The 21435-nt window shown below is 48.5% G+C and overlaps 1 protein-coding gene across 2 annotated transcripts in view; it reads left to right on the top strand.

Moving 5' to 3' along the window:
• The window catches only part of KIF16B (kinesin family member 16B), a 1684060-nt gene that overhangs the window by 465644 nt on the left and 1196981 nt on the right, over positions 1 to 21435 (top strand). The window lies entirely within an intron of this gene.

Below are 21435 nucleotides of genomic sequence, written 5' to 3'. Positions count from 1 at the left end.
ACACTAGGGTCTCTTGAATTTGATGGCGTGGGTTTAAATAGTGGGAGCAGAGAATAAAGACTTAATTAACTTCCATTGCTGCACCTTACCTAATAATTAATTTCAGATGGCTTGCACTCGATTCTAAAACAAATCTATTTTTATTTTGTGTGTCTGTGGCTTCTGTCCCTTTTTTCCATTGCTTTATGGCAAGTTTTTTTTGCTGTTTTAGACGAGACACTGCTCCCTAGAGAAAGGTATCTACACCACTACTGGTATTTTCCCTAAGATATCCTTCTGTCCTAGTTATTTCAGATTGGTGCAAGGACTTTGATACAGCACCTTCATTCTCGTGCTGCTTTTCATCCTGCTATTTACCCTGGCAGACACCAGGTTTTAGGTTTAGGCAATATTTGGGATGCCATTATCTAGATAAGAAACCAGCTGAGAAATACATTTTATAACAGATCTTAAGTTTCTGTTTATGAAACTGAACATGCATCTAGCCAGTACAGTTCATTCATGGTTCGTTTTTGATAGTGTGGTTGTCTCAGCTGAAAGACCGAGTTCCCGGTATGTGGCTTTTCACCTTATTCACTATTAAATACATCACTTTCCACATTATTTGTCTGTCTACAGCTTAAAAACAAACCTGTACAGCTGGATTTCTTCATTATGTTGTATTTTTATAACACACTTGCTTTGAAGCTAAGATCTATCTCCCATAACCATCTAGTCACACTCAAGCCACCGTGTGCTACCTCCAAATTCTGGTCCTTCTACATTTTAGGCCTCGTCCGCTGGAGCAACTGTACCACCAGATAGATGTTCATGCAGCCCCCATCTCTTTAGGAGATCAAAGTGGCATTTAAAAAACATCCATGTCAACTCGAGAGACTAGGATTATAGCCCCAATTTACAGTAAATGTGTACTTCGTTCCTGTGTAATCTTTTGATTAGATTAACCACCCTAGATATGTTTTTTTTAACCAGTCCTATGCATACACCTTGTGAAATGTATTAATAGCAACTTTTATTTCTATAAATTGTAAGCCATCCCTCCATCTTTAACCTATGTACCACCATCATTGATATGTACAACGTTTCTTATTGAAATTGTAGTTGGTGCTAAATAAAAACATGCAATCAAGTAAATATAAAAGCAGACGGTTCTACTATTACATTTTTATGATTTACTGGAATACAGGTTTCTACAGCAGCAGAAATTCTTGTAGTAGTGGATCTGGGTTTCTCCATCTCCCGTGAAGCTTCCTGGATCAATGAAGCTAACTTGGCCACGAATAAATGTTCCTTTAGTAAAATTAAGCCTTCAGTCAGTTAATATGGTTATTTGGAAATATGCGGTCTTCAGTTTGAGTAGGAGAATGCACCTGTTCTCATTAAAGCAGCATTGTATAATGTAGAATCATTTGCTGCACTATATAATGCGGAATCCTGTAAAAATGTAACTCCATTATCTTCATCATTAGTATTATTCCATGAAAGTCAAGACTCCTATCTATTTGGTCATTTTTTCCTTAATACAACTTTGAAGCCTACATATTTGAGGTATGTCTGTAGTTCAAAAGATCTGTTGTGAAAATGCCTTCACAATCGCAATCAACTTATATGAATTGCTAAGCTCTGCATTGAGTGTGCTAAGGATGGACGCATAAAGATCTCTTGGCATGTTTTCATTTATCTATATTAGTATACTGAAAACCTGACCTGAATCTGTTCAAAAGTGTATACTTTTTACGTTGCTTCCATTTGCACATTATAAGTGATGGAGACACATTTTTTGCTTATGATAAGGAGTTCGGAATCTATGATGATTTTTATGTGAGTATACCTCTGTTTAAATATAATTAAGAGGGCTGAAAAACCCCATTATTAACCTTTCATTCAAAGGCATCACCATGAATCTGTGAATATTGTTCTGAAAAGTCCTTTGAGGTCAGCCCTTTATATTACTGGCATTACAAAAATTATTTCACATTTTAAAGGCATATATTGTAGACATGACACAAATGCCATATATGTGTATATACACATACCCAGTCACCCTGTCATCTAAAACAAATAAAATCATAAAACACGACTTACATAACTAACTCCAATTCAAAGCTATTATTTTATCATTGTTAATGCAAGTTGATAAGTCCCAACTTCGGTCTCCTTGCTTTCTTTAAACTTTTTGTTTGAAGTTTGAAAGTTGGGAAGCAAACCTAAATCTAGAGATGGAGAACTTCACACTTGGTTAAATACATTGAAACCATATGAAAAACTTAGCCATAACTGCAGTTCCTTGTAATAAAGCAGCTTCACAGAAGACCATGTACCCTGTCTAGAAGATAACTTCCATTTGCTGGTGCTTGATATGTTCATACATTTATCGAACATCAATTTGCTCTTCCTTGGTTGAGAGAGCTTCTTGCCAAAATGAAGACCTTCACAAATGTAGATTTGCAGGTGACTCCATTTATGCTGCTTCTGAATGGCCTCTCCTCTGTGAAAATCGAATCCAATTTTGCAATTTCTGCATAGAAAAGAGTCTGGTAATAGGTAAACAAAATACCTCCAGAACTGAAAGTTATACAGCATATTGGGTGTAATCAAATAGATCACTGACCAAACAAAGAAAGTGCACCTAGAAAGAATAACATGCATCCTATGGGATGGTGAAAATGTCTTTAAATCTATATGGCCTGGTTACTTGATCAACCTTCATTTACGTCAGCACAGTATTGTACTGTAGCAATTAATTGAAAATATCTGTACATTTATTTTCTGTGTAGTGACTTCAATATTCTTGAACTATTCTGTAAATGGCTTAGTAAAATTTAGACTGTTGATAAGCAGTCTTTTCCATTCTTAACCTTACCTGGGGATTTCCCCGTTGTGACTGTAGTTATGGTCTATAATGCTTCTTCCCTCCAAATTAATTTTAATGTTGCCTAATCTAATAAAGATTTGAATTCTCCAAAAACCTAATAAAATACATTTATGATTAGTGTATTTGTGGATAATCTATATATTTGGTTAGTTTAATGTAAGCTGAATATTGAATACCACATCTATGTCATATTTTTCAAACCGCTTTTGACAACTGTAGATAGTGATTTCTTTTCATGTGTAATTTAGTTCACCTACCATAAGTCCACTCTTAAAGGGTACACTAGTATATTTTCCTAGGCATTTTGGGCTTCATTTGCTTCTACAGAAGCAGAACTGTGGCAGAAATATACAGCATAGGGAATCAGAAATCATTGCATATCAACTTTCCCATTATGTCTATCCTGGATTTACCACTATTAAAATAATTTGTTCGGAGTCGTCCTTCACCAACACAAAAATATAAATTCCTAGTCATCATCACATTCTAGGGATGTCTTATTCTATCGAAATGTTATGTAACATGTTAAATTGGCTCTATTGTGTCTGGCGAATTTCTCCTCTGGTAAGTCTATTGTTCTGTGAGTGTGCCTGAGCCAACATAGGACTAATGAATGTTGAGATGCATCATACCTTTGGCTAGAGGCCATTGCTCTGAAGCTTTAAGGAATGATAAGACCCCATGAAGATTATGAGCCTTGAAGTACAGTTAAAGATATCGTACATGGGAGTTCAGTGTACCTGTAGTACAGAGAATACCCTGTTTGTGAATCCAGAAATAAGTATCTATATGCCTTGCCAGTTATGCACAGTACAACCATTTAAGTGAAGGATACCAACTTGGGAAGGTAATCAGGAAGGAAGCAAAATGAATTTAGGTTAGGTTCAATATTTTTTACTTATGATGGTGTGACACGGCTGGAGATGGAGATACTGAATGAATGTCTCACTGTTGACTTCCTTTCAGTCGAGGTTCATTGCAATGAAGCTACAAGGGAGGAGGATAGGCAATCTGATAGACGTCTAGCCCCAGATGCCTTACCTTAAAATTATCCCCGGGCGACAGACTGGATCTGGAAATTTTATGGGATCAGTCTCCATGCGTGCTGGTAGGTGGTGTCGCTTGGCACCACGTGGCATCGTCCTCGCCAGAAGTGACGTGTGCGGTGCCTATATAGGTGCCACCCCAGCATGCTGACATCAGTTCCTTTCTTTCCACACCTGTCGGCGCAGATTCCTAGAGAGCTACCCCCAATTTTTGGTCAATTTATTTATTTTATTTTTCAAAACTTTTTGTTGAAGTCTTTTAGGATTTTTCTCGTGGTTTCACAGCATGTCAACTAGGAAGGTTGACTTCAAGCCCTGCGGTGCCTGTCACCAGCAGATGTCGGTGACAGACCCGCACCTTGTTTTCCTTTGGTGCCTCCGTTGTGACAATGATGCGAACACCTGTGTCAACTGCCTCGCCCTGCACCCCAAAGTCTTGAGGAAATGCTCCCTCAAGCTCCTTGCCGTCCGATGTGCAACGCTGCGATGGTCTTGATCCCAGTCGAGATGAAGATTCCTGAATCTGTCACGGACCCCAGCATCCTCATTGTACTCCAAGTCATCTTTGGGTAAGTACCACATGCATACGAAGAGTAAAAAGTCAAAGCGGTCTTCAACTTCGCCACATCCGTCAAAGCCATTCGACAAGACGAGGCAGCATTTTCAGTCAAGGCTTGGCATTTGCTCGAGCCTGCGCCAGCTTCACCCCTCCCCGACTTTCAAGGAATCTGAGTGACTCCTCTCCAACTTTGCGAGTTTTAGGAGGTCATGCATCTCGTATTTGGCCGGCCTGTACCTGCTGAGCATGCCTTTGGGTCCTGTGGATTCTGGAGGGGCCCCCACTGGTTCTCCACCGGCCTCTATTCGAGTCTCTTGAATCCATGAATGGAACCGGACCGGCACCACCCGTACCATCTCGACCTTCCCTGGTGCCTGTCCTGATTTGGACGCTCACGGCACTCTCTCGTGACGCGTCAGCATTCTCCTCTCAGAGGGACGTCATTTGACGGTCACTCTGACCCAAACTAGAGCCATAAACTTCCAGGTCAGAGCCTGAGCCCTATACTTATAGGCTGGGACTCAGGGAGGATTGGGAATGGTCGCTGGAACCTGAATAATACCATCCGTTAGACCCCAACATGGACTGGTGTGATTAATTGGAGGACGCCAATGAACTGGCCACCTCCCCGAGTACTGGCATGCTCTCTCCTCCTACCATGGCTATGGAGGAGAGTGGTTCTTTTTCCTATGATGATGAGAAAGGCGGCTGAGGTTCTGGACTTTAGCCTACCCTCAGTGGTGGTCAAGACAAGCGTCTTGACGGAGGTGCTTCAGTCAGGAGTGACCGACTCAGAGCCGCTTCTCCCATTTAATGAAGCCCTCGCAGATGTCTTGCTTGGGACTTGATCCATACCCTGCACAGGAGCTCCTGTGAACAGGGCAATTTCTCTCTGCCACCGCACTGTCCCATGGGACCCCCACTTCCTCACACAACACCTTACCCCAGAGAGCTTGGTGGTCCAAGCCTCCTCCTCCCGTGCAAATCTTGGCACTCCACCGAATAGGGAATCCAAGGGGCTCGACAGCTTTAGGGGAAAAAATATTTTCTTGCACCAGCCTGGCAATCACTCAATCAATCAGGAAATTTGTAGAGCACACTACTCACCCGTGAGGGTCTCCAGGCGCTGGGGTGGAGGGGGGTGCTGCTACTGTTCGAATAGCCAGGTCTTGAATAGCCTCCTGAAGGTTAGTAGGTCTTGGGTCTGCCATAGGAGGATGGGGAGGGTGTTCCAGATCTTGGCGGCGAGGTAGGAGAACGATCTGCTGCCGGAGGTCGCTCTTCGGATGCGGGGGACGGTAACAAGGGCACGGTCGGCGGAGCGGAGTTGGCAGTTCGGGGTGTAGAAGGTGAGTAGTCTGTTGAGGTATGCTGGTCTGGTGTCATGGAGTGCCTTGTGTGCGAGGGTGAGGAGCTTGAAGGTGATCCTCTTGTTGACGGGCAGCCAGTGCAGGTCTCAGGTGGGGTGTGATGTGGCTGTGTCGGGGGATGCCGAGGATCAGGCGGGCGAAGGCGTTCTGTATGCTTTGTAGTCGTTTCAGCAGTTTGGCCGGGGCTCCCGCGTAGAGGCTGTTTCCGTAGTCCAGCCTACTGCTGATGAGAGCTTGGGTGACCGATCTTCTTGTGTCGGTGGGGATCCACTTGTAGATCTTGCGGAGCATGCGCAGGATGTTGAAGCAGGAGGATGAGACGGCATTGACTTGCTTGGTCATGGAGAGCGTTGAGTCGAGGATGAACCCTAGGTTGCGTGCGTGGTCGGTGGGTGTCAATGCTGTTTCCAGGGCGGTCGGCCACCAGGAGTCATCCCAGGCTGAGGGGGTGGAGCCGAGGATGAGTACCTCCGTCTTGTCCGAGTTCATCTTCAGGTGGCTGTTCTTCATCCATTCGTCGATGGCTTTCATTCCTTCGTGGAGGTTGGTTTTGGCAGTGAAGGGGTCCTTGGTGAGGGAGAGGATCAGCTGTGTGTCGGCGTAGGAGATGATGTTGAGGTTGTGCAGTCTGGTGACGTGGGCGAGCAGGCCATGTAGATGTTGAACAATGTTGGGCTGAAGGATGATCCTTGAGGTACGCCGCAGATGATCTTGGAGGCTTCGGAGCGGAAAGGGGGAGGCGGATGCTCTGGGTTCTGCCGGAGAGGAAGTTGGTGGTCCATTTCAGAGCCTTGTCTCAGATCCTTGCGTTATGGAGGCATGTGCGTAGGGTGCGGTGGCAGACCATGTCGAAGGCGGCTGATAGGTCCAGGAGGATGAGGGCCGCGGTTTCGCCGTTGTCCAGCAGGGCACTGATATCAGTGGCGGCGATGAGGGCAGTTTCGGTGCTGTGGTTGCTGCGGAACCCGGACTGGGACGGGTCCAAGATGTTGTTCTCCTAGAGGTAGCGGGTCAGTTGTTTGGTTTTTTTTTTGTTGTTTTTTTTTGTTTTTTTTTTAAACCGTTTATTACAAAATTCAAAAAATATACACAGATGGGCCTACAACCTTCAGGCCGGCCGCTAGCAGACAGAAGGAGCATATGGTGCAAACAATAGCGCGCATGCTGCGGCAAAGGGAAATGCACAGGAGTTAGCGGCGTTGATAGCCACACCATCCGGACCCCATATAACGGTTCCTTTTTAATATAAATAACAACAAAAAACAAATCCACAAGGCAACCCACAATCGGAAACAGCAACATGTGCTCCCCTAGAAGGGGGACCCTACCAACCCATAGGAGTATCAAGGGGGGGAAAAGGTCAGGACAGGGACTAGGTGGACTCAGTGCCCGGTACCGGGGCGATAAACCGGCTAAGGGGACGGGGCCGGAGACGGATCGGGCAATAACGGCGGGGTACAGATTCCCCCGCGGTAGGCGTTCCAGGGGCCCCATACTTTCACCCATGTCCCAGGCTTACCTCTCGCAACATACACCACCTTTTCCCGAAACATGCACCAGTCCATGTTGTCCTTCCAGGCCGAGACGGTCGGCGACCTCTGGGAACCCCACAGTTGGGCAATGTCGCGTTTGGCCACCATATATCCCAGAGTCACCCACCACGTCTGTGGCGCCGAGTAGTCGGTTGGTTCCCACACATTCAGAAGGCATCTCCTCGCTTCAGGCGGCAGCGACACACGCGTAACCACCCGCAGGACCTCATGCACACCACGCCAGAATCGCTCCACCTCCGGGCAGTCCCACAAAATATGAAGAAAGGTCCCCAAAGAACCACACCCACGCTTACACAGCCCGTCCACGGCATAGCCCATACGCAATAGCCTTGGCCCCGTAACGTAGACCCTATGGAGTATCTTGAGCTGGACGAAACGAAGGCGGGCCGGTATGGCCACCTCTTTCGGGGAGGCCACCGCAGAGACCCAGTCCTCGTCGTCCAGCTCCAATCCATCGGCAACCCATGCCTCACGAAGGCTAGCTAGCAATCCCGCGCGGTCATTAATAAGTTTTTTATAGATTAGTGAAATCGTGCTTTCCGGTACATGTCCATCTAGCACTCTGTCCTCCAGAGGGGAATACTCCGGGATGGAGGCAACATCCGGGAAGACGGAGCCTAGCGCATGACGGATCTGCATATACCGAAAGTACTCCCTGTCCTGCAACTGGAATTCCGTCTGCAGCATCTCGAACGTTTTGAATCCCCCCCTAGTCCAGAGATCACCCACCCTGCTGATGCCTATCATGTCCCACCTCTCGAAGCCCTTCGAAGTCCAAAGGGTGCCCAACTGCTCAGCTGCGTATAGTGGCGACGCCCGGGTCAAACGATCTTTCCACCCCATCGCCACATTAGCCGCGTGCCACACTCGTACCATGACACGCGTGGGGCCCGTCAGACGTGCGTCGAGCGAGCTGGAGTAAAGCGCACGGTTATAATCACCACCCGGCAGTAACATCTTATCCATTTCAAAGGCCGGGTTTAGAGCGGGCCCGTACATGCCGTGATTAATCGCAGCCAGCTGGGAGGCCCAATAATACCGTTTGATATCCGGGAGGGCAATCCCCCCGTCATACCACGGGAGCGTCAGCTTCGCCAGGGCGATACGCGGTCTCCCCTCCCAGAACAGGCGGCGCTGCAAACTCTCCACTTCGCGGAAGTAGCGCGCCGGGACGGCGTCCATTGTGTTCTGCAGAGCATACAGGAAACGCGGCAGCGACATCATCTTAAACAATGCCGCCCGGCCGTGCGGCGAGAGCGGCAAGCGCCTCCAACGTGCGACATCCTCCTTCAGGCGCTGGAGGGGGGGGAAGCAAGTTCTGACTATATCGGGCCTCCGCATCCAGGGTAATGAAGACACCCAGGTACCGAAATCCCCGCGGGGCGATCTGGATAGGACAGCCCCGCGGAAGGATAGGATCCTCCCCAGAGAGAACATAGACGCACGATTTAGCCCAGTTGATGACAAGGCCGGAGTTAAGGCCAAATGAATGCAATACATCAACCAGTACTATCAATGACTTACGTGGGGAAGCCAGGTATAGGAGAATATCGTCAGCGTATAGAGATACGCGGTCTTCATACTCGGGGGTCCAGCGGAGACCACGAATAGAAGGTTCCCACCGCAGCCACTCCGCCAGGGGCTCCAAGGCGAGCGCGAAAAGGAGCGGCGATAACGGGCAGCCCTGCCGCGTGCCTCTGCCCAGCTCGAACGGAGCTGATACTCTACCGTTCACGACCACCTGTGCCAGCGGGCCAGAGTACAACAATTTAACCCAACTGATAAACCCAGGGCCAAACCCAAATTTCGCGAGCGTCGCCCAAATATATGGCCATTCCAGTGTGTCAAACGCCATAGTGGCGTCCAAGGACGGCAAGATGGCCGGCTCCCGTATGTACGGGACACGTGCGAGCACCCCATGCAAACGCCGCAGGTTAAGCGCTGTGTTGCGATGGGGGATGAAGCCGGACTGATCCTGGTGAATCAAGTCACACACTACGCCGACCAGCCGATTGGCCAACACTTTGGCAAGAACTTTGGGCTCCGCATTCAATAACGAAATGGGCCGATAGGATGTAACTCGGTCCCGCGGCCTCCCCTCCTTGTGGATAACCACAATTGTAGCCAGACGCTGGTCTAGCGGGAGGGAACCCGTCGAGTGGGCCGCAAGGAACATAGCCCGGAGATGTGGTGCCAGCGTATCCGGTCGCAGTTTATACAACTCGATGGGAAGACCATTAGGACCCATGGCCTTGCCGGAAGCGACCGAGCGTATGGCGAGGGCAATTTCTTCAGAAGTTGGAGCGGCGTCCAACGACACTCTGTCCTCCTCCGAAAGGGAAGGCAGCGCGATATCTCTGAGCAGGGCATGGGAATCTTCTTCAGAGCGGGAGGACACCGGGGAATACACCCCACGGAAATAGTCTGCAAGGCAAGAAACAATTTCTTCCGGTTCAGTGACACACACACCATTCTGTTTCTCAATCAAAGGGACAACTCGACTCGCTCTCTCCTTTTTGTCCAGCCACGCAATCAATTTACCAGCCTTATCACCCACATCGTACAGTCTCCCCTGTTGCTCTCTACTGAGGCCCCTGGCCGCCTCCGTGACGAGGGCCTTATAGGCCGCTTGCTTGAGTCGGAGAACATGTAATTTATCATCCGTCACCCCATGTTCTAGATCACCCTCCAACTCGGTTATCTCAGCTTCAACACGGGTCACCTCCTCCTGCTCGCGCCTCCGGGAGTGGGTAATAAGGGACAGGGGGTCAGTTGTTTGTTGATGGTTTTCTCGATGACCTTCACCGGGAATGGTAGCAGTGAGATGGGCCGGAAGTTCTTGAGGTCTCTCGGATCTGCCTTGGGTTTCTTGAGCAAAGCATTGATCTCGGCGTGCTTCCAGCTCACCGGGAAGGTCGTGGTCTCGAAGGAGATATTGATGGCTTTGCAGAGGTGGGGTGCGATGGCGGCGCTGGCTTTGTTGAAGATGTGGTGTGGGCACAGGTCTGACAGGGAGCTGGAGTGGGTAGTGTTCATGATTTTGATGGTGTCGTCGTTGATGTTAGACCAGGTGAACAGGGGGTCGCTGTGGGTGGTGGCCGTGGGGTCTGAGGTGTCGGCTGTCGGGGTGGTCAGGTTTTTGAAGCTGTTGTGGATGTCTGCGATCTTGCGATGGAAGAAGGCGGCAAGGGAGTTGCACAGATCTTGCGATGGTGGGATGTCGTTGGTGTTGGAGCTGGGGTTGGAGAGTTCCTTTACGATGTTGAAGAGCTCTTTGCTGTTGTGTGCGTTGTTGTCGAGGCGGTCCTTGAAGGAGGTTCTTTTGGCGGATCTGATGAGGTGATGGTGTTGGCACATGGCTTTCTTCTGGGCTGCGTGGTTCTCCGGTGTCTGTTCACGGTGCCATTTCTTATCTAGTTTTCGGCAGGTTTGTTTGGAGGTCTGGAGATCCGCGGAGAATCAGCTGGCATTCTTGTTGGTGCGTCTGTTAGAGGGATTCTTGATCGGGGCGAGAGTGTTGGCGCAGTCGTTGATCCAACGTCTGTGGTTGCTGGCTGCGGCGTCAGGGTTGGGGTCAGCGGGTGGGTTTCGGGAGAGTGCATTGTTTAGCTGGACTTCGCTGATTTTTCACCAGCTGCGGCGGGTGATCTGTTTGGTGCGTTGGTGCGTGGTGGGTTTCCGGAAGGTGAAGTGGATGCAGCGGTGGTCGGTCCAGTGGAGTTCGGTGGTGTGGCTGAAGGAGACATGGGAGCTTGCGGAGAAGATGGGGTCAAGCGTGTGGCTGGCGGAGTGAGTGGGCGTTGTGACGAGCTGTCTGAGTTCGATGTTGGTGGTGTTGTTGTTTATGGAAGTGGAAGTTAAGGTCCCTGAGGAGGATGTAGTCCGTGGAGGAGAGGGCGTGCGTGCTGACGAAGTTGGTGATGCAGTTGCTGGACTGAGGCCAGGGTCCAGGGGGTCTGTAGATCAGAGTTCCTCTGAGGGTGGTGTTGGGATCGGTGTGGATCTGGAAGTGCAGGTGTTCAGCGGTGCTGAGGGTGTCGTCGGAGTTGGTCGAGACCTTGATGGTGGACTTGTGGATGATGGTGATTCCACCTCTTACTCCGTTGGTGCGGTCTCTGCGGGTGGTCTTGTAGCCGTCCGGGATGGCTATGGCGATGTTGGGTGCCGAGGATTTGTTCATCCACGTCTGTCAGGAAGGTGACATCCGGGGAGGATGTTTCGAGCAGGTCCCAGAGTTCAACGGCGTGTTTGCGTGCGGAGCGGGTGTTCAGAAGGATGCATCTGAGGTGGTTGCGTCCTGACCTGGTGGGCGGGTTGGCGGCTCGGAGACTGGTGAAGCTGCAGTTCCGGCAGGAGAAGGGTCCTTTGGTGCGCTTCGGGGCTGCCAGGAAGCAGGTGTGTGATCGTCTGGTGTTGAGTGTGTGGAGGGTGTTGAAATCGTAGCAGAGTCGGGCGTTGTGGCGTTCGCGGGGCCAGGGGTTCTGGCGCTGGGCGCGGTCCAGGCGCAGACGGGCTTGCTTAGGCACGCCTTCAGCGCACCAGCGGCGCGGCCGTGCAGCAGCCGCCATATAAGGGGAGGTGGGAGGGAGGAGCAGCTGGGAGGCGGGAGCGGGGCGGCGAATGGACGAGTAGGGGGGCGGGACCGCAGGGGAGGCTACAGCAGGAAAAACGAGCGGGTGAAAAACGGAGGGCAAGAACAGAGAAGTACAAAAACCAGAAATAGGGGAAGCAAATACAGTAACAGATAACAGTTGCCAAAAAACAAACAGTTACAGGAGAAGCACAAGATGAGAGGGAGGGACAGCGGTGAACTACAGCAGCAGCGGGCTGAGGCACGAGCACACAGGTGGCGCTGTGCGGCGGGGGAGCGGCCTAACCTGTAAACAGGGTCAAGGGTCGCAGTGTGGTCCATGAACACCATGTGCCTTTTGGGCCGCTACTCCCATGCCCTATAGGATTCGGTTGCACAGGTGCTCCCCAAGGTCCCCGAGGAGGCCCGCTCATACTCTACCAAGCTATGTCTGATGGGAGAGATGCAGAAAAGTTCACGATTCGATGTGGACTGGACATGACCAACTCACTGGGCAGAACGGTTTGTTTCTTCGTCAGTGACCTTACGGTGTCGCCCCTGGCTGTGAACCACTGTCTTTTCCAGGGATGGCCAAGCATTGCTTTTTTTTGCCCTTCAAGGCTGATTCAGCACTAGAGCGGTTCAAGTATAACAGAGCTACAGCCAGGTCCTTGGGCCTTTCCATGGCCTTTCACCAACCCCAGTATGCATTCCACTCCTTTCCTGGTCACGGAAGGGGCTTCCAGATGCTTCTTGTCCCACCCAACCCACCATGGCGTGCAAGCTTCCTAGTCTCTGCACGGTCGAGGGCGCCGTACCCACAGTCACGTGGGTCAGGCAGCCAGAGGTCGGGCCGGTCCACCACTCTTCCAGCAAACACAGCCTCCAAACCCCTTTACTTTGCTCTCTTACCATCATGGGCACCCAGTGGGAAACTGGATATGCCATCACCTGTCCCACTGGAGGTCTATAACATCAGACCACTGGGTTCTTCAGATTGTCCGAGGGGACCACTCCCTCCTCTTTGTGACGACCTGACAGGCTGACGGAGTACAATCTTTCTTTGCTCTGTCAGGAAGTGACGGCTCTTTTGACCAAGGAAGCAAAGGAGAAGAAGCCAATGCCAGAAGTAGGTTGTGGTTCTTATTCCTGCTATCGTCTGGTGTCCAAGAAGGACGGAGGTCTTTGCCCTATTCTGGATCTGCGCCCTCTCAATTTCTTCCTCAAAAAGCAGTTCAAGATTTTCATTCGCTCAAGTCCTGTCTACCCTGTACCAGGGGTACTTGATGGTAGCATTGGACTTGCATGGCGCATACTTCCACATTCCCGGCCTGGATGCCCACAGTTGTTACCTGCAGTTCATGGTAGGCCATGAGCACATTCAGTTCGCCATGCTCCCTTTTGCCTTACCAGAGCTCCTCGGTGTTCACTGAGGTGATGGCAGTGGTCACAGCTCTATTAAGAAGATCAGGGGTGCCCTGCTTCCCCCTATCTTGACAACTGGCTATTGAAGGTAGACTCGCTCCAGGCTGTCGTCTCCCATCTCCAGACTACTACAGACCTCCTGCACGCACTGGGGTTCACTATCAATGGTCTGAAGTCGCACCTAACTCCCTCTCAGGTGCTCCCTTTCATCGGAGCGGTTCTGGACTCTGTGCAGTTACGGGTCTAGCCTATCGAATGGGAAGTCAACGATATTCAGAGTAGGATACCGATGTTTTCACCCCTATCCTAGATTTCGGGGAGACTGTCTGAAATACCTGAATTCCATAGGAGCAGAAGATGGACCCAATGACCCTCCGCCAGTACTCAGGCTGAGAATATTATGTAATTTCCAGCCTCAAGCAACAGAGACTGCCTTTGTAGCGGAAGGCGTATCGTCCACTTCTATTCCTTTTTTGCAAAGATCTTCTCAGCTAAAGGTGTAAGCTCTAATCAGCACTTGCAGTTTGGAATTAATATTATTTTTACATGAGAAATACACTACAATCTCATATTTCTTTAGATTCATATAAACATAACATTATTCTAACACTTCACCCATGTTTTAAATGCTTGAGCTACTCTTTTATTTTAATGTCTCTTTGTTAACATTGTGGATAATACATAGATGGAGAGGATTGCTTCTTCAAAGGCTTGATAGAATTGCCCTTGTATGTAATTGCCAATTCTTTGATTTACCTTTCAACATTGTCCAAGCTTGGTTAAGTGGCAAAACTAAACAAAACCTTAGAGTCTCCAAAGATATATATATTCACTGAAAAAAACATCTAGTGACTGTGTTTCTATAAAAAGTAAATATGTTTTATATATATGCCAAGGTGTATTGAAGAATGAATGGGTGTATAAGAGTCAGGATGGATGATTTAGTAGCTGTGTGACTGACTGTAGTAAGTGATTAATTTTGTCTTACTGAATGCATGTGTTAGTAACTAATACAGACATTCACACAGTTTAGTTTGTCAGTTGGTGTGTAAGCGGTTCCATGGGTTGGTGCTTACGTAAATGAGGATCTATATGGGTTATTGATTAGTTGTTTGAGTATCTCTGTCCATAAATGTGAGTGGATGATTCACTGGGTGTATAGGTTCAAGAGTGCATCTGTTAAGAGCTGTATGGATGGATGGGTGAGGGTGTGTTGGTGAGTGAATATATGCCTCAGTGGTACATGTGTGAGTAACTGCATATGTGAAAGGCAGTATATGTGAGTGTTGGAGTGTATAAATGACTATATGTGAGAGTGAGTGATTGTGAAAGTGGCTGTATGGATCAGTGTGTGCTTGTATTAGTTATTGTATCAGAGTGTAATTATGTGTTAGTATATGTTTAAATACGTGAGGTGGTGTGTGTATAACTGTATATGTGAGTAAATGAAAGTGTGATTGATTATTTTCATGACTGACTAGGTGTGTGAGTAACTCTATGAATGAGAGGCAGTGTGTGAGTGTCTGTATAGATATGTGAGTGCATATGATAATGCTGTTTTGATGGCTGACTGTATGTATGAGTGACTGTATGGATGAATGAGTGGATGTGTGTGTAGAGCTAGGAATTAGTGATTGGATATGTACTAATTGGTATTGGTGTGTTGATGGTTTCAAAAATGATACTCTGTATTTTAGAGTGGGTGTATCAAGGGTTATATTACGGTGTGATGACGTGCATCAGATTTTCACGTTGATGATGTCATCAGTGATGTCATTTGAGATGTCATCAGTGATGTCATCAGTGATGTCACTGACCATGTCATGAATGATGTAATTTATGACGTCATCAGCAGTGCATTGCGGGGTGCGAGTTATAGTTAGCTCAACTAACTATAACGGGGGTATTTCTATGGTTTTGTATGAGTGAAATGTCCAACTAACTATAACGTCCCTGAAACCTATGGTTTTTTCAGTAAATTTCAATGGTTTTTTAAATGCTAATTTCTAACTATAATGTGCCTGAAACCTATGTTTTTTTCAGTGAATTTCAAAGATTTTTAAATGCTAATTTCTAATCATAATGTTCATTAAACCTATCTTTTTTTCTGTGTTTTTAAATTATCATCCCATTCTCAACCTGGTCAAAACTGCAAATCTCACCACTTTTCCATTGATACCTTCTGCCCAAAAAATCACCACAAATGTGAGCCACAACTAACACTAATGATATGCAAAGTAGGCGTTCCCGAGAAAAAAAAAAAGCTAAAACACCACTTCCCCATATTTTCAACGACCAGCCAAATCTGCAATGCGATCCAAAAAGCAGGCAATAAGCCGAGTTAGCAGTAAGAAATTAACATCAGCCTTTAACTGGTGTAAGGAGGTCGACTATCTACAGCGTGAATTGGACCCAACTCACAACCACATTTAAAGACCAACGGTGATACAGCTACTGATCATGCAGCTCCGACACCCAACAAGGCCACAACACCCACCACCACCAGGACATCCCCCCCGGACCACCCCCCTACTACCACCAAGGCAGCGCAAAACAGGACAACGGATCTTCCCAAAACGCCATGGCCCCTCAGCCGCACAATAGTTGAATGTTTGGCGATGTGGGAACCAAGTATGTGTGAAGGGGGCAAGTCACCCATCAATAATAATTAATACAATACCAAGTGTAGCGGTGATGTGCTGTTCAGACCTCACTATGCAAAGCACAAACCTCTCCATGTGGACATATACTACTGATACTTGTAGTGTTGTGCACAGTGGACGCAACCATGTTACCACAGGCAATGGGGAAGATCTCGGTCATGTAGCTGTGTTGTCCCCCCCACCCCCCTGGAAGCATAAGCGGAGTGGGCTGGTCCAACGTACGGCACTGCAGCATAGGAGTATGAATAAATAGGCTGAGTCTCTGGGCGTGGTTCATTTGTGGGAAGGCCAAAGCATCTGCCAGAGCGGCGGCCCTCACCCTGCCACGTGGCTGCCGCCATGACCGCGGGCCTCCTCGACACAGGCCCCCTGCGAACCCAGCGGCACAGCACCGCAGACTTATGTCTGTACAGACTACTGCCTTCGATCTACACTGCGGATAGCAGGGCTCACAATTCAGATGGAGTGGTGATTGCAGATGACGCAGTCCAGTAGGCAAGACAGATTGTTTCCAGTGCGGCCCGTCCGATCATCGCAGGCTGCGCACATGCTGAGCGCCAAAGGTACTACTAACTCAATGCGCCATAAGTCATCGCAAGGAAGAGTGAACAGTTTTATGTCAGCAGTGAGGCATACTATCACTCGAAAATCAAATTGAGGCAGAATTCAATAGACAGAAGACATTGGTCTGAGTGCGGCCCTCCCGGACTACGCTTCATTGCAGGGTACATACCCGCTGAGCGCCAAAGATACTACTATCTCAGTGCACCATAAGTCATCGCAAGGAAGAGTGAACAGTTTTATGTCAGCAGTGAGGCATACTAGCACTCGAAAATCACCCAAAAATACTTATAAAATAAAAATAGAAGAATCAAAGTACATTAATGATTACAATCAAGATGTGGAATGCAAATATGGACATACAATATGTTGCAGATAACTCAATTGCTGTTCCTCGCATAATATCCAAATAGAAGTCCATACCTGGAAAACATATGTCTATATGAAATACTGCAACATTATAGTTTTAGAAAAAATGTTACAGAAAAAATAAATGAAGAGAAATATGCTGTAATTGGATCTGATGAATATTTCGTAAAGAATGCCAAAGGAAATTCGATTATTCACAGGAAATTAAGTTGTGATACTCCTGATAAGAGTTTTTCTATTTAGCTCTTCTGCAACTCTTCAAACCTTGGTGGACTGAAATGGAATTACTTGGGAGATTTTTACTGCTATGAAGATTCTTTCAATGCATGTAAAGACATTGCTACCATGTGGCCCGCCCGGACCACGCATCATCGCAGGGTGCGCACATGCTGAGTGCTTTAGGTGCCACTAACTCACTGCACCACAAGTCATTGCCACGTGGCCTTATTGAGGCAGAATTCAACACAAGACGCAACACGTAGTGCCACTAATCTTGTTCAACAGAAGCCGGCGACACGTGGTGCCACCAACCCTGTTCAACACAAGCCGATCCCACATGTGGAACTGTGTCCTGAGTCCTGAATGGCAGTGACCCCAAGTCCGTGGCAGCGACCACAGCACCATACTCCCTTTGATCAGTTAGGCATATTTCCATATGCAAGGCCGGCGACACGTGGTGGCACTAACCCTGTACAACACAAGGCGCAACACGTGGTGCCACTAACCCTGTTCAACACAAGCCGATCCCACATGTGGAACTGTGTCCTGAGTCCTGAATGGCAGTGACCCCAAGTCCGTGGCAGCGACCACAGCACCAGACTCGGTTTTATTTGTTGTTGTTTTCTTTAAATAAAATGTTTTATATGTAAACCTATACATGACTAAGATTCTTGTTTGTCCAACCGCACAGACACTTCTGGGCCCAAGAAGGTTGTTGGGGGTATGTTGGTAATGTGGGAAGAGGGTGCGTTACCTGCTGATGTGGGGAGAGGCAGCGTGAAAGGGGTATCTCTCACAGAAAGAACTACGATAAGTTTTCAGAAATGCCTTGGACTGATGCCAGCTGACGGACTGAATCACAAAATGGTTTTTCAATACTTATGTAGTGTGAGTTATGAACAGTTCGCACCCAGGCTCGCAGAGGCACAACTGCGGCCCCTCCGCTCGACTCACCGACGCAGTACTACGAGCCGTCCGCTCCCAAAGGAACAGCAACGTAGTAGCTCGCAGAGATACAGGCACAGTAGCGTACTAGCTCGCAAAGGTAGAGAGCTGCGAGCCGACGGACTGGCTTCTAACGGCATAGCTGCAAAGTGGTGATGTTGGGCAGAGGGAGGGTGAAAGCGTTATCTCGCAGAAACAGAGCTCCGGTATATTAAATTGCCCCTGAGACCTTTCATTTATATTTTCACTCGATGCGAGAAAGCGCACTTTCTGGACCAAGACCTTTCTCCCTGCCAAATTTGGCTTAATTCCGTTCAGCAGTTTGACCTGTAGCCTTGTCTAAAGTTTCCTATAGAAAATCCATTGAGAACACGTTTTCATCCCCCCCCCCCCCTCCCCCACATAGGTACCTGTCGCAGGCGTGCTCGCTGTTGGTGTGCAAGTCAGTGGTCTAATTGTCAACATGTCACGGCCACTCCCTTTGAGCAGGTTTGCACACACACCACACCCATCCGGCACATGCGACACAGGCCATGTGACCACGCAAATATAATGGATCGACAACGTCCCAACCTTTATTGCCGATGGTGACTGGATGGCGGATGCTCCACAGGTCTCAATTATAAAGAGTCCATAAAAAGTTGTGCAGAGGGTTGGTCGCACCCTGAGCTGTATGGCCGTCAGGGGCCTACTACCATGTGCGCGGACTTGCATTGCACAAGGTTAGCAGCACCAAAAGCTGATGTGGTCTCCGCCATTGATGACTTAGGACTCCGCGATGTGTGAGATCTGCCGGGCTGCGGGGCTTTGACGGGCACGTGGAGTGCCCACCGGTAGACACTCCGGTGGCTGCAGGTAATTATTTGGTCATGGATGCGCAGGGGCGGCAGTATCTCTCTCTCTCTCTCCCTCTCCCCCCTCTCTTTCTCCCCTCTCTTCACTCTCTCTCTCTCACTCTCTTCCTTCCTTCTCTTTCTCTATCTCCCTTCTCCCTTTCTCACTCCCTTTCTTTCCTTCCCTCTCTTTTTCTCTCTGGCTTTTTTTTCCTTCTCTGTGTCTCACTCCTTTGATATGCTCATTACACACGTCCTTATTTTGTGCTTTATTTTCCAGGCTGTGTCGTCGACATTCATGGTCCCGACAAGAGTCTTCCGCCTTGTTTTGTGTTCAGTTTGTTAAATGTAGTTTATCCTTTATATATACGTTTGCGAAAAAATAGTTTGAAGAAAAAAAAAATTTCAATTAAGTTTTTGGTTGTTACTTAAGTGCTGTGTAACTTTCTCGTTCTTATTACTGTTATTTCGTGGTGTCCACCATGGTGTTACATTTTGGGGCAGTTATCACGGCAATACTGGTGATGTCTGCAGTTTGCACCAGCTTCTGAATAGTGTGTCAGATTTATCTCAACTTTAGTTGCATTAAAGTGCTGATAGTGAAATGCAGAGTAGGCGTTCCCGTGCAAAAAGACACGAGGTGCACCTTTGCGATTTATTCTAAATGCTAAGATCCTGTATTGAATTGCACTGTGGTAGTGGGTGCACTTACAGTGTACACACAAATTCAATGAAGAAATGTCGTATTTATATTGATTGGGAATAGTGGGTCAGGTGCTGGAACTTGACGGGATACACTGCCCAGTTTGTTTATTTTTCTGTACACGAAAAAAACACATCACAACTTTCACGACAACTGCGATGCGAAACAAATTCTGACGATAAGCCGCGTTAGCACCAGGGATTTTACACCCGCTTTCTGCTGGTGTTAAGCAGGACAACTACCTGCAGCATAAAGGGGAACAGAGCCAAGAGCCACACCGAAACACCCACAGGTGCCATAGAGTCAGTGAGCATGATACAGGGATAACCATGAGGTCCACAACACGCATCGCAACAACCCAGGACCGCCACCGCCCCCCGAACCCGCATCTGAGCAAGTGTGTCCGTGTGGTCATTGTGTTAGCATGATGGGCACTGCAGCATCAGTGTCAGCGGACTTTACCATTTCACCTCAACGTTGGCAGTGTGCCTGGACATGTAGCTACGCACGCATCTTCCTGCATGCACAAGCAGCGTGTGCTGGTCCGGCATACAAAGGTCAGCGCGGGGTCTTCCTATCCGGCAAGGGAAACGGGGTGTCTCGACATGTCCGTGTTCAGGAAGTGCGGTAAATGTGTCTCTGTGTTCTGGTGTGGCCGCCACAAGGGCCGCAGTGGATGTTGTAAAGTGGCATGCACCACCGCCAAACTGCAGTGTCACGGTGTAGTTGGAATGCTGCAGGACATGCACGAATAGGCTTTACAATAGTGTACTGTAGGAGTGCACGGGATACAACAGTGCACCGTACAAAAGTGTGGGGGCTCGTGGGAGGGAGGAGCAACTGTTTGGCAACGTAACACACAGTTACATTGGCTTCCTGTTGTGGCCAGGATCAAATTTAAATCCTTGGTCATGGCCCATCGTGCTCTCCACGGTCCGGGCCCTCTCTATCTTCAGAGGCGCTTTTCCTTCTATGCCCCCGCGAGTGCATTGCGCTCGTCTTCTTCTTGCCTGGCCTCGGTCCCGCGCTATAAACTCCAGAGGACGGGGGGCTGCTCTCTGGTGGTTAGAGCCAGCAGGGCCTGGAATGCTCTTCCTCTTGATCTTCGTCTCACTCAGGAACTTGCAGTCTTTAAAAAGAAGCTTAAAACATTCCTCTTTGTTTGATTGTCTCTGTTTTTCCCTCAGGTTCACGCCGGGACACTCCTGAGTAGCCGAGCGCGTTACAAGTGGAATTAACATAACACATAACATAACAGTGAACCCGCCAATGTGCCACGCGCTGGGCATCTCATCCATGATGACCAGGGTTACAGACATACCACAACACCCACGACCGGCCTTTGTACACATCCTGTATGAATGCAGCTGGAGAATTTACTGTAGGGATGAAAGATTCTTTGTCTGAGCTATCTTGCGCTAGCACATCTGATGCTCCGAGAAGGAACTTGCAAGTGGCCTGCCCCCCTGACAGATACGATAATATTTGCATCCGTCTCCCACACTACGCCCTGCCCGATTTGAGAACGAGTACACATCCCACACTCAAAAGTCCTTCGTCGTAGTTAGCGTGCGTGAAATGGCCTTCAAACGTACTCCCACCACAACCCTGCCTTGCACCCATTGGACACAGACCCGGCTCATTGCAGCATGCTGTGCCATTTCATCCACAAGACTGGCACACTGCAAGCCAGTGCAGCTACAAGCAGAGCCACTGACGCAATGGAAGAGCATCCCGAACACAT

Source organism: Triturus cristatus, chromosome 6 (genome assembly GCF_964204655.1).
Source record: "Triturus cristatus chromosome 6, aTriCri1.1, whole genome shotgun sequence".
Taxonomy (NCBI): domain Eukaryota; kingdom Metazoa; phylum Chordata; class Amphibia; order Caudata; family Salamandridae; genus Triturus; species Triturus cristatus.
The sequence above is the reverse complement of the archived record's forward strand: the minus strand, read 5'-3'. Positions and strand labels throughout refer to the sequence as shown.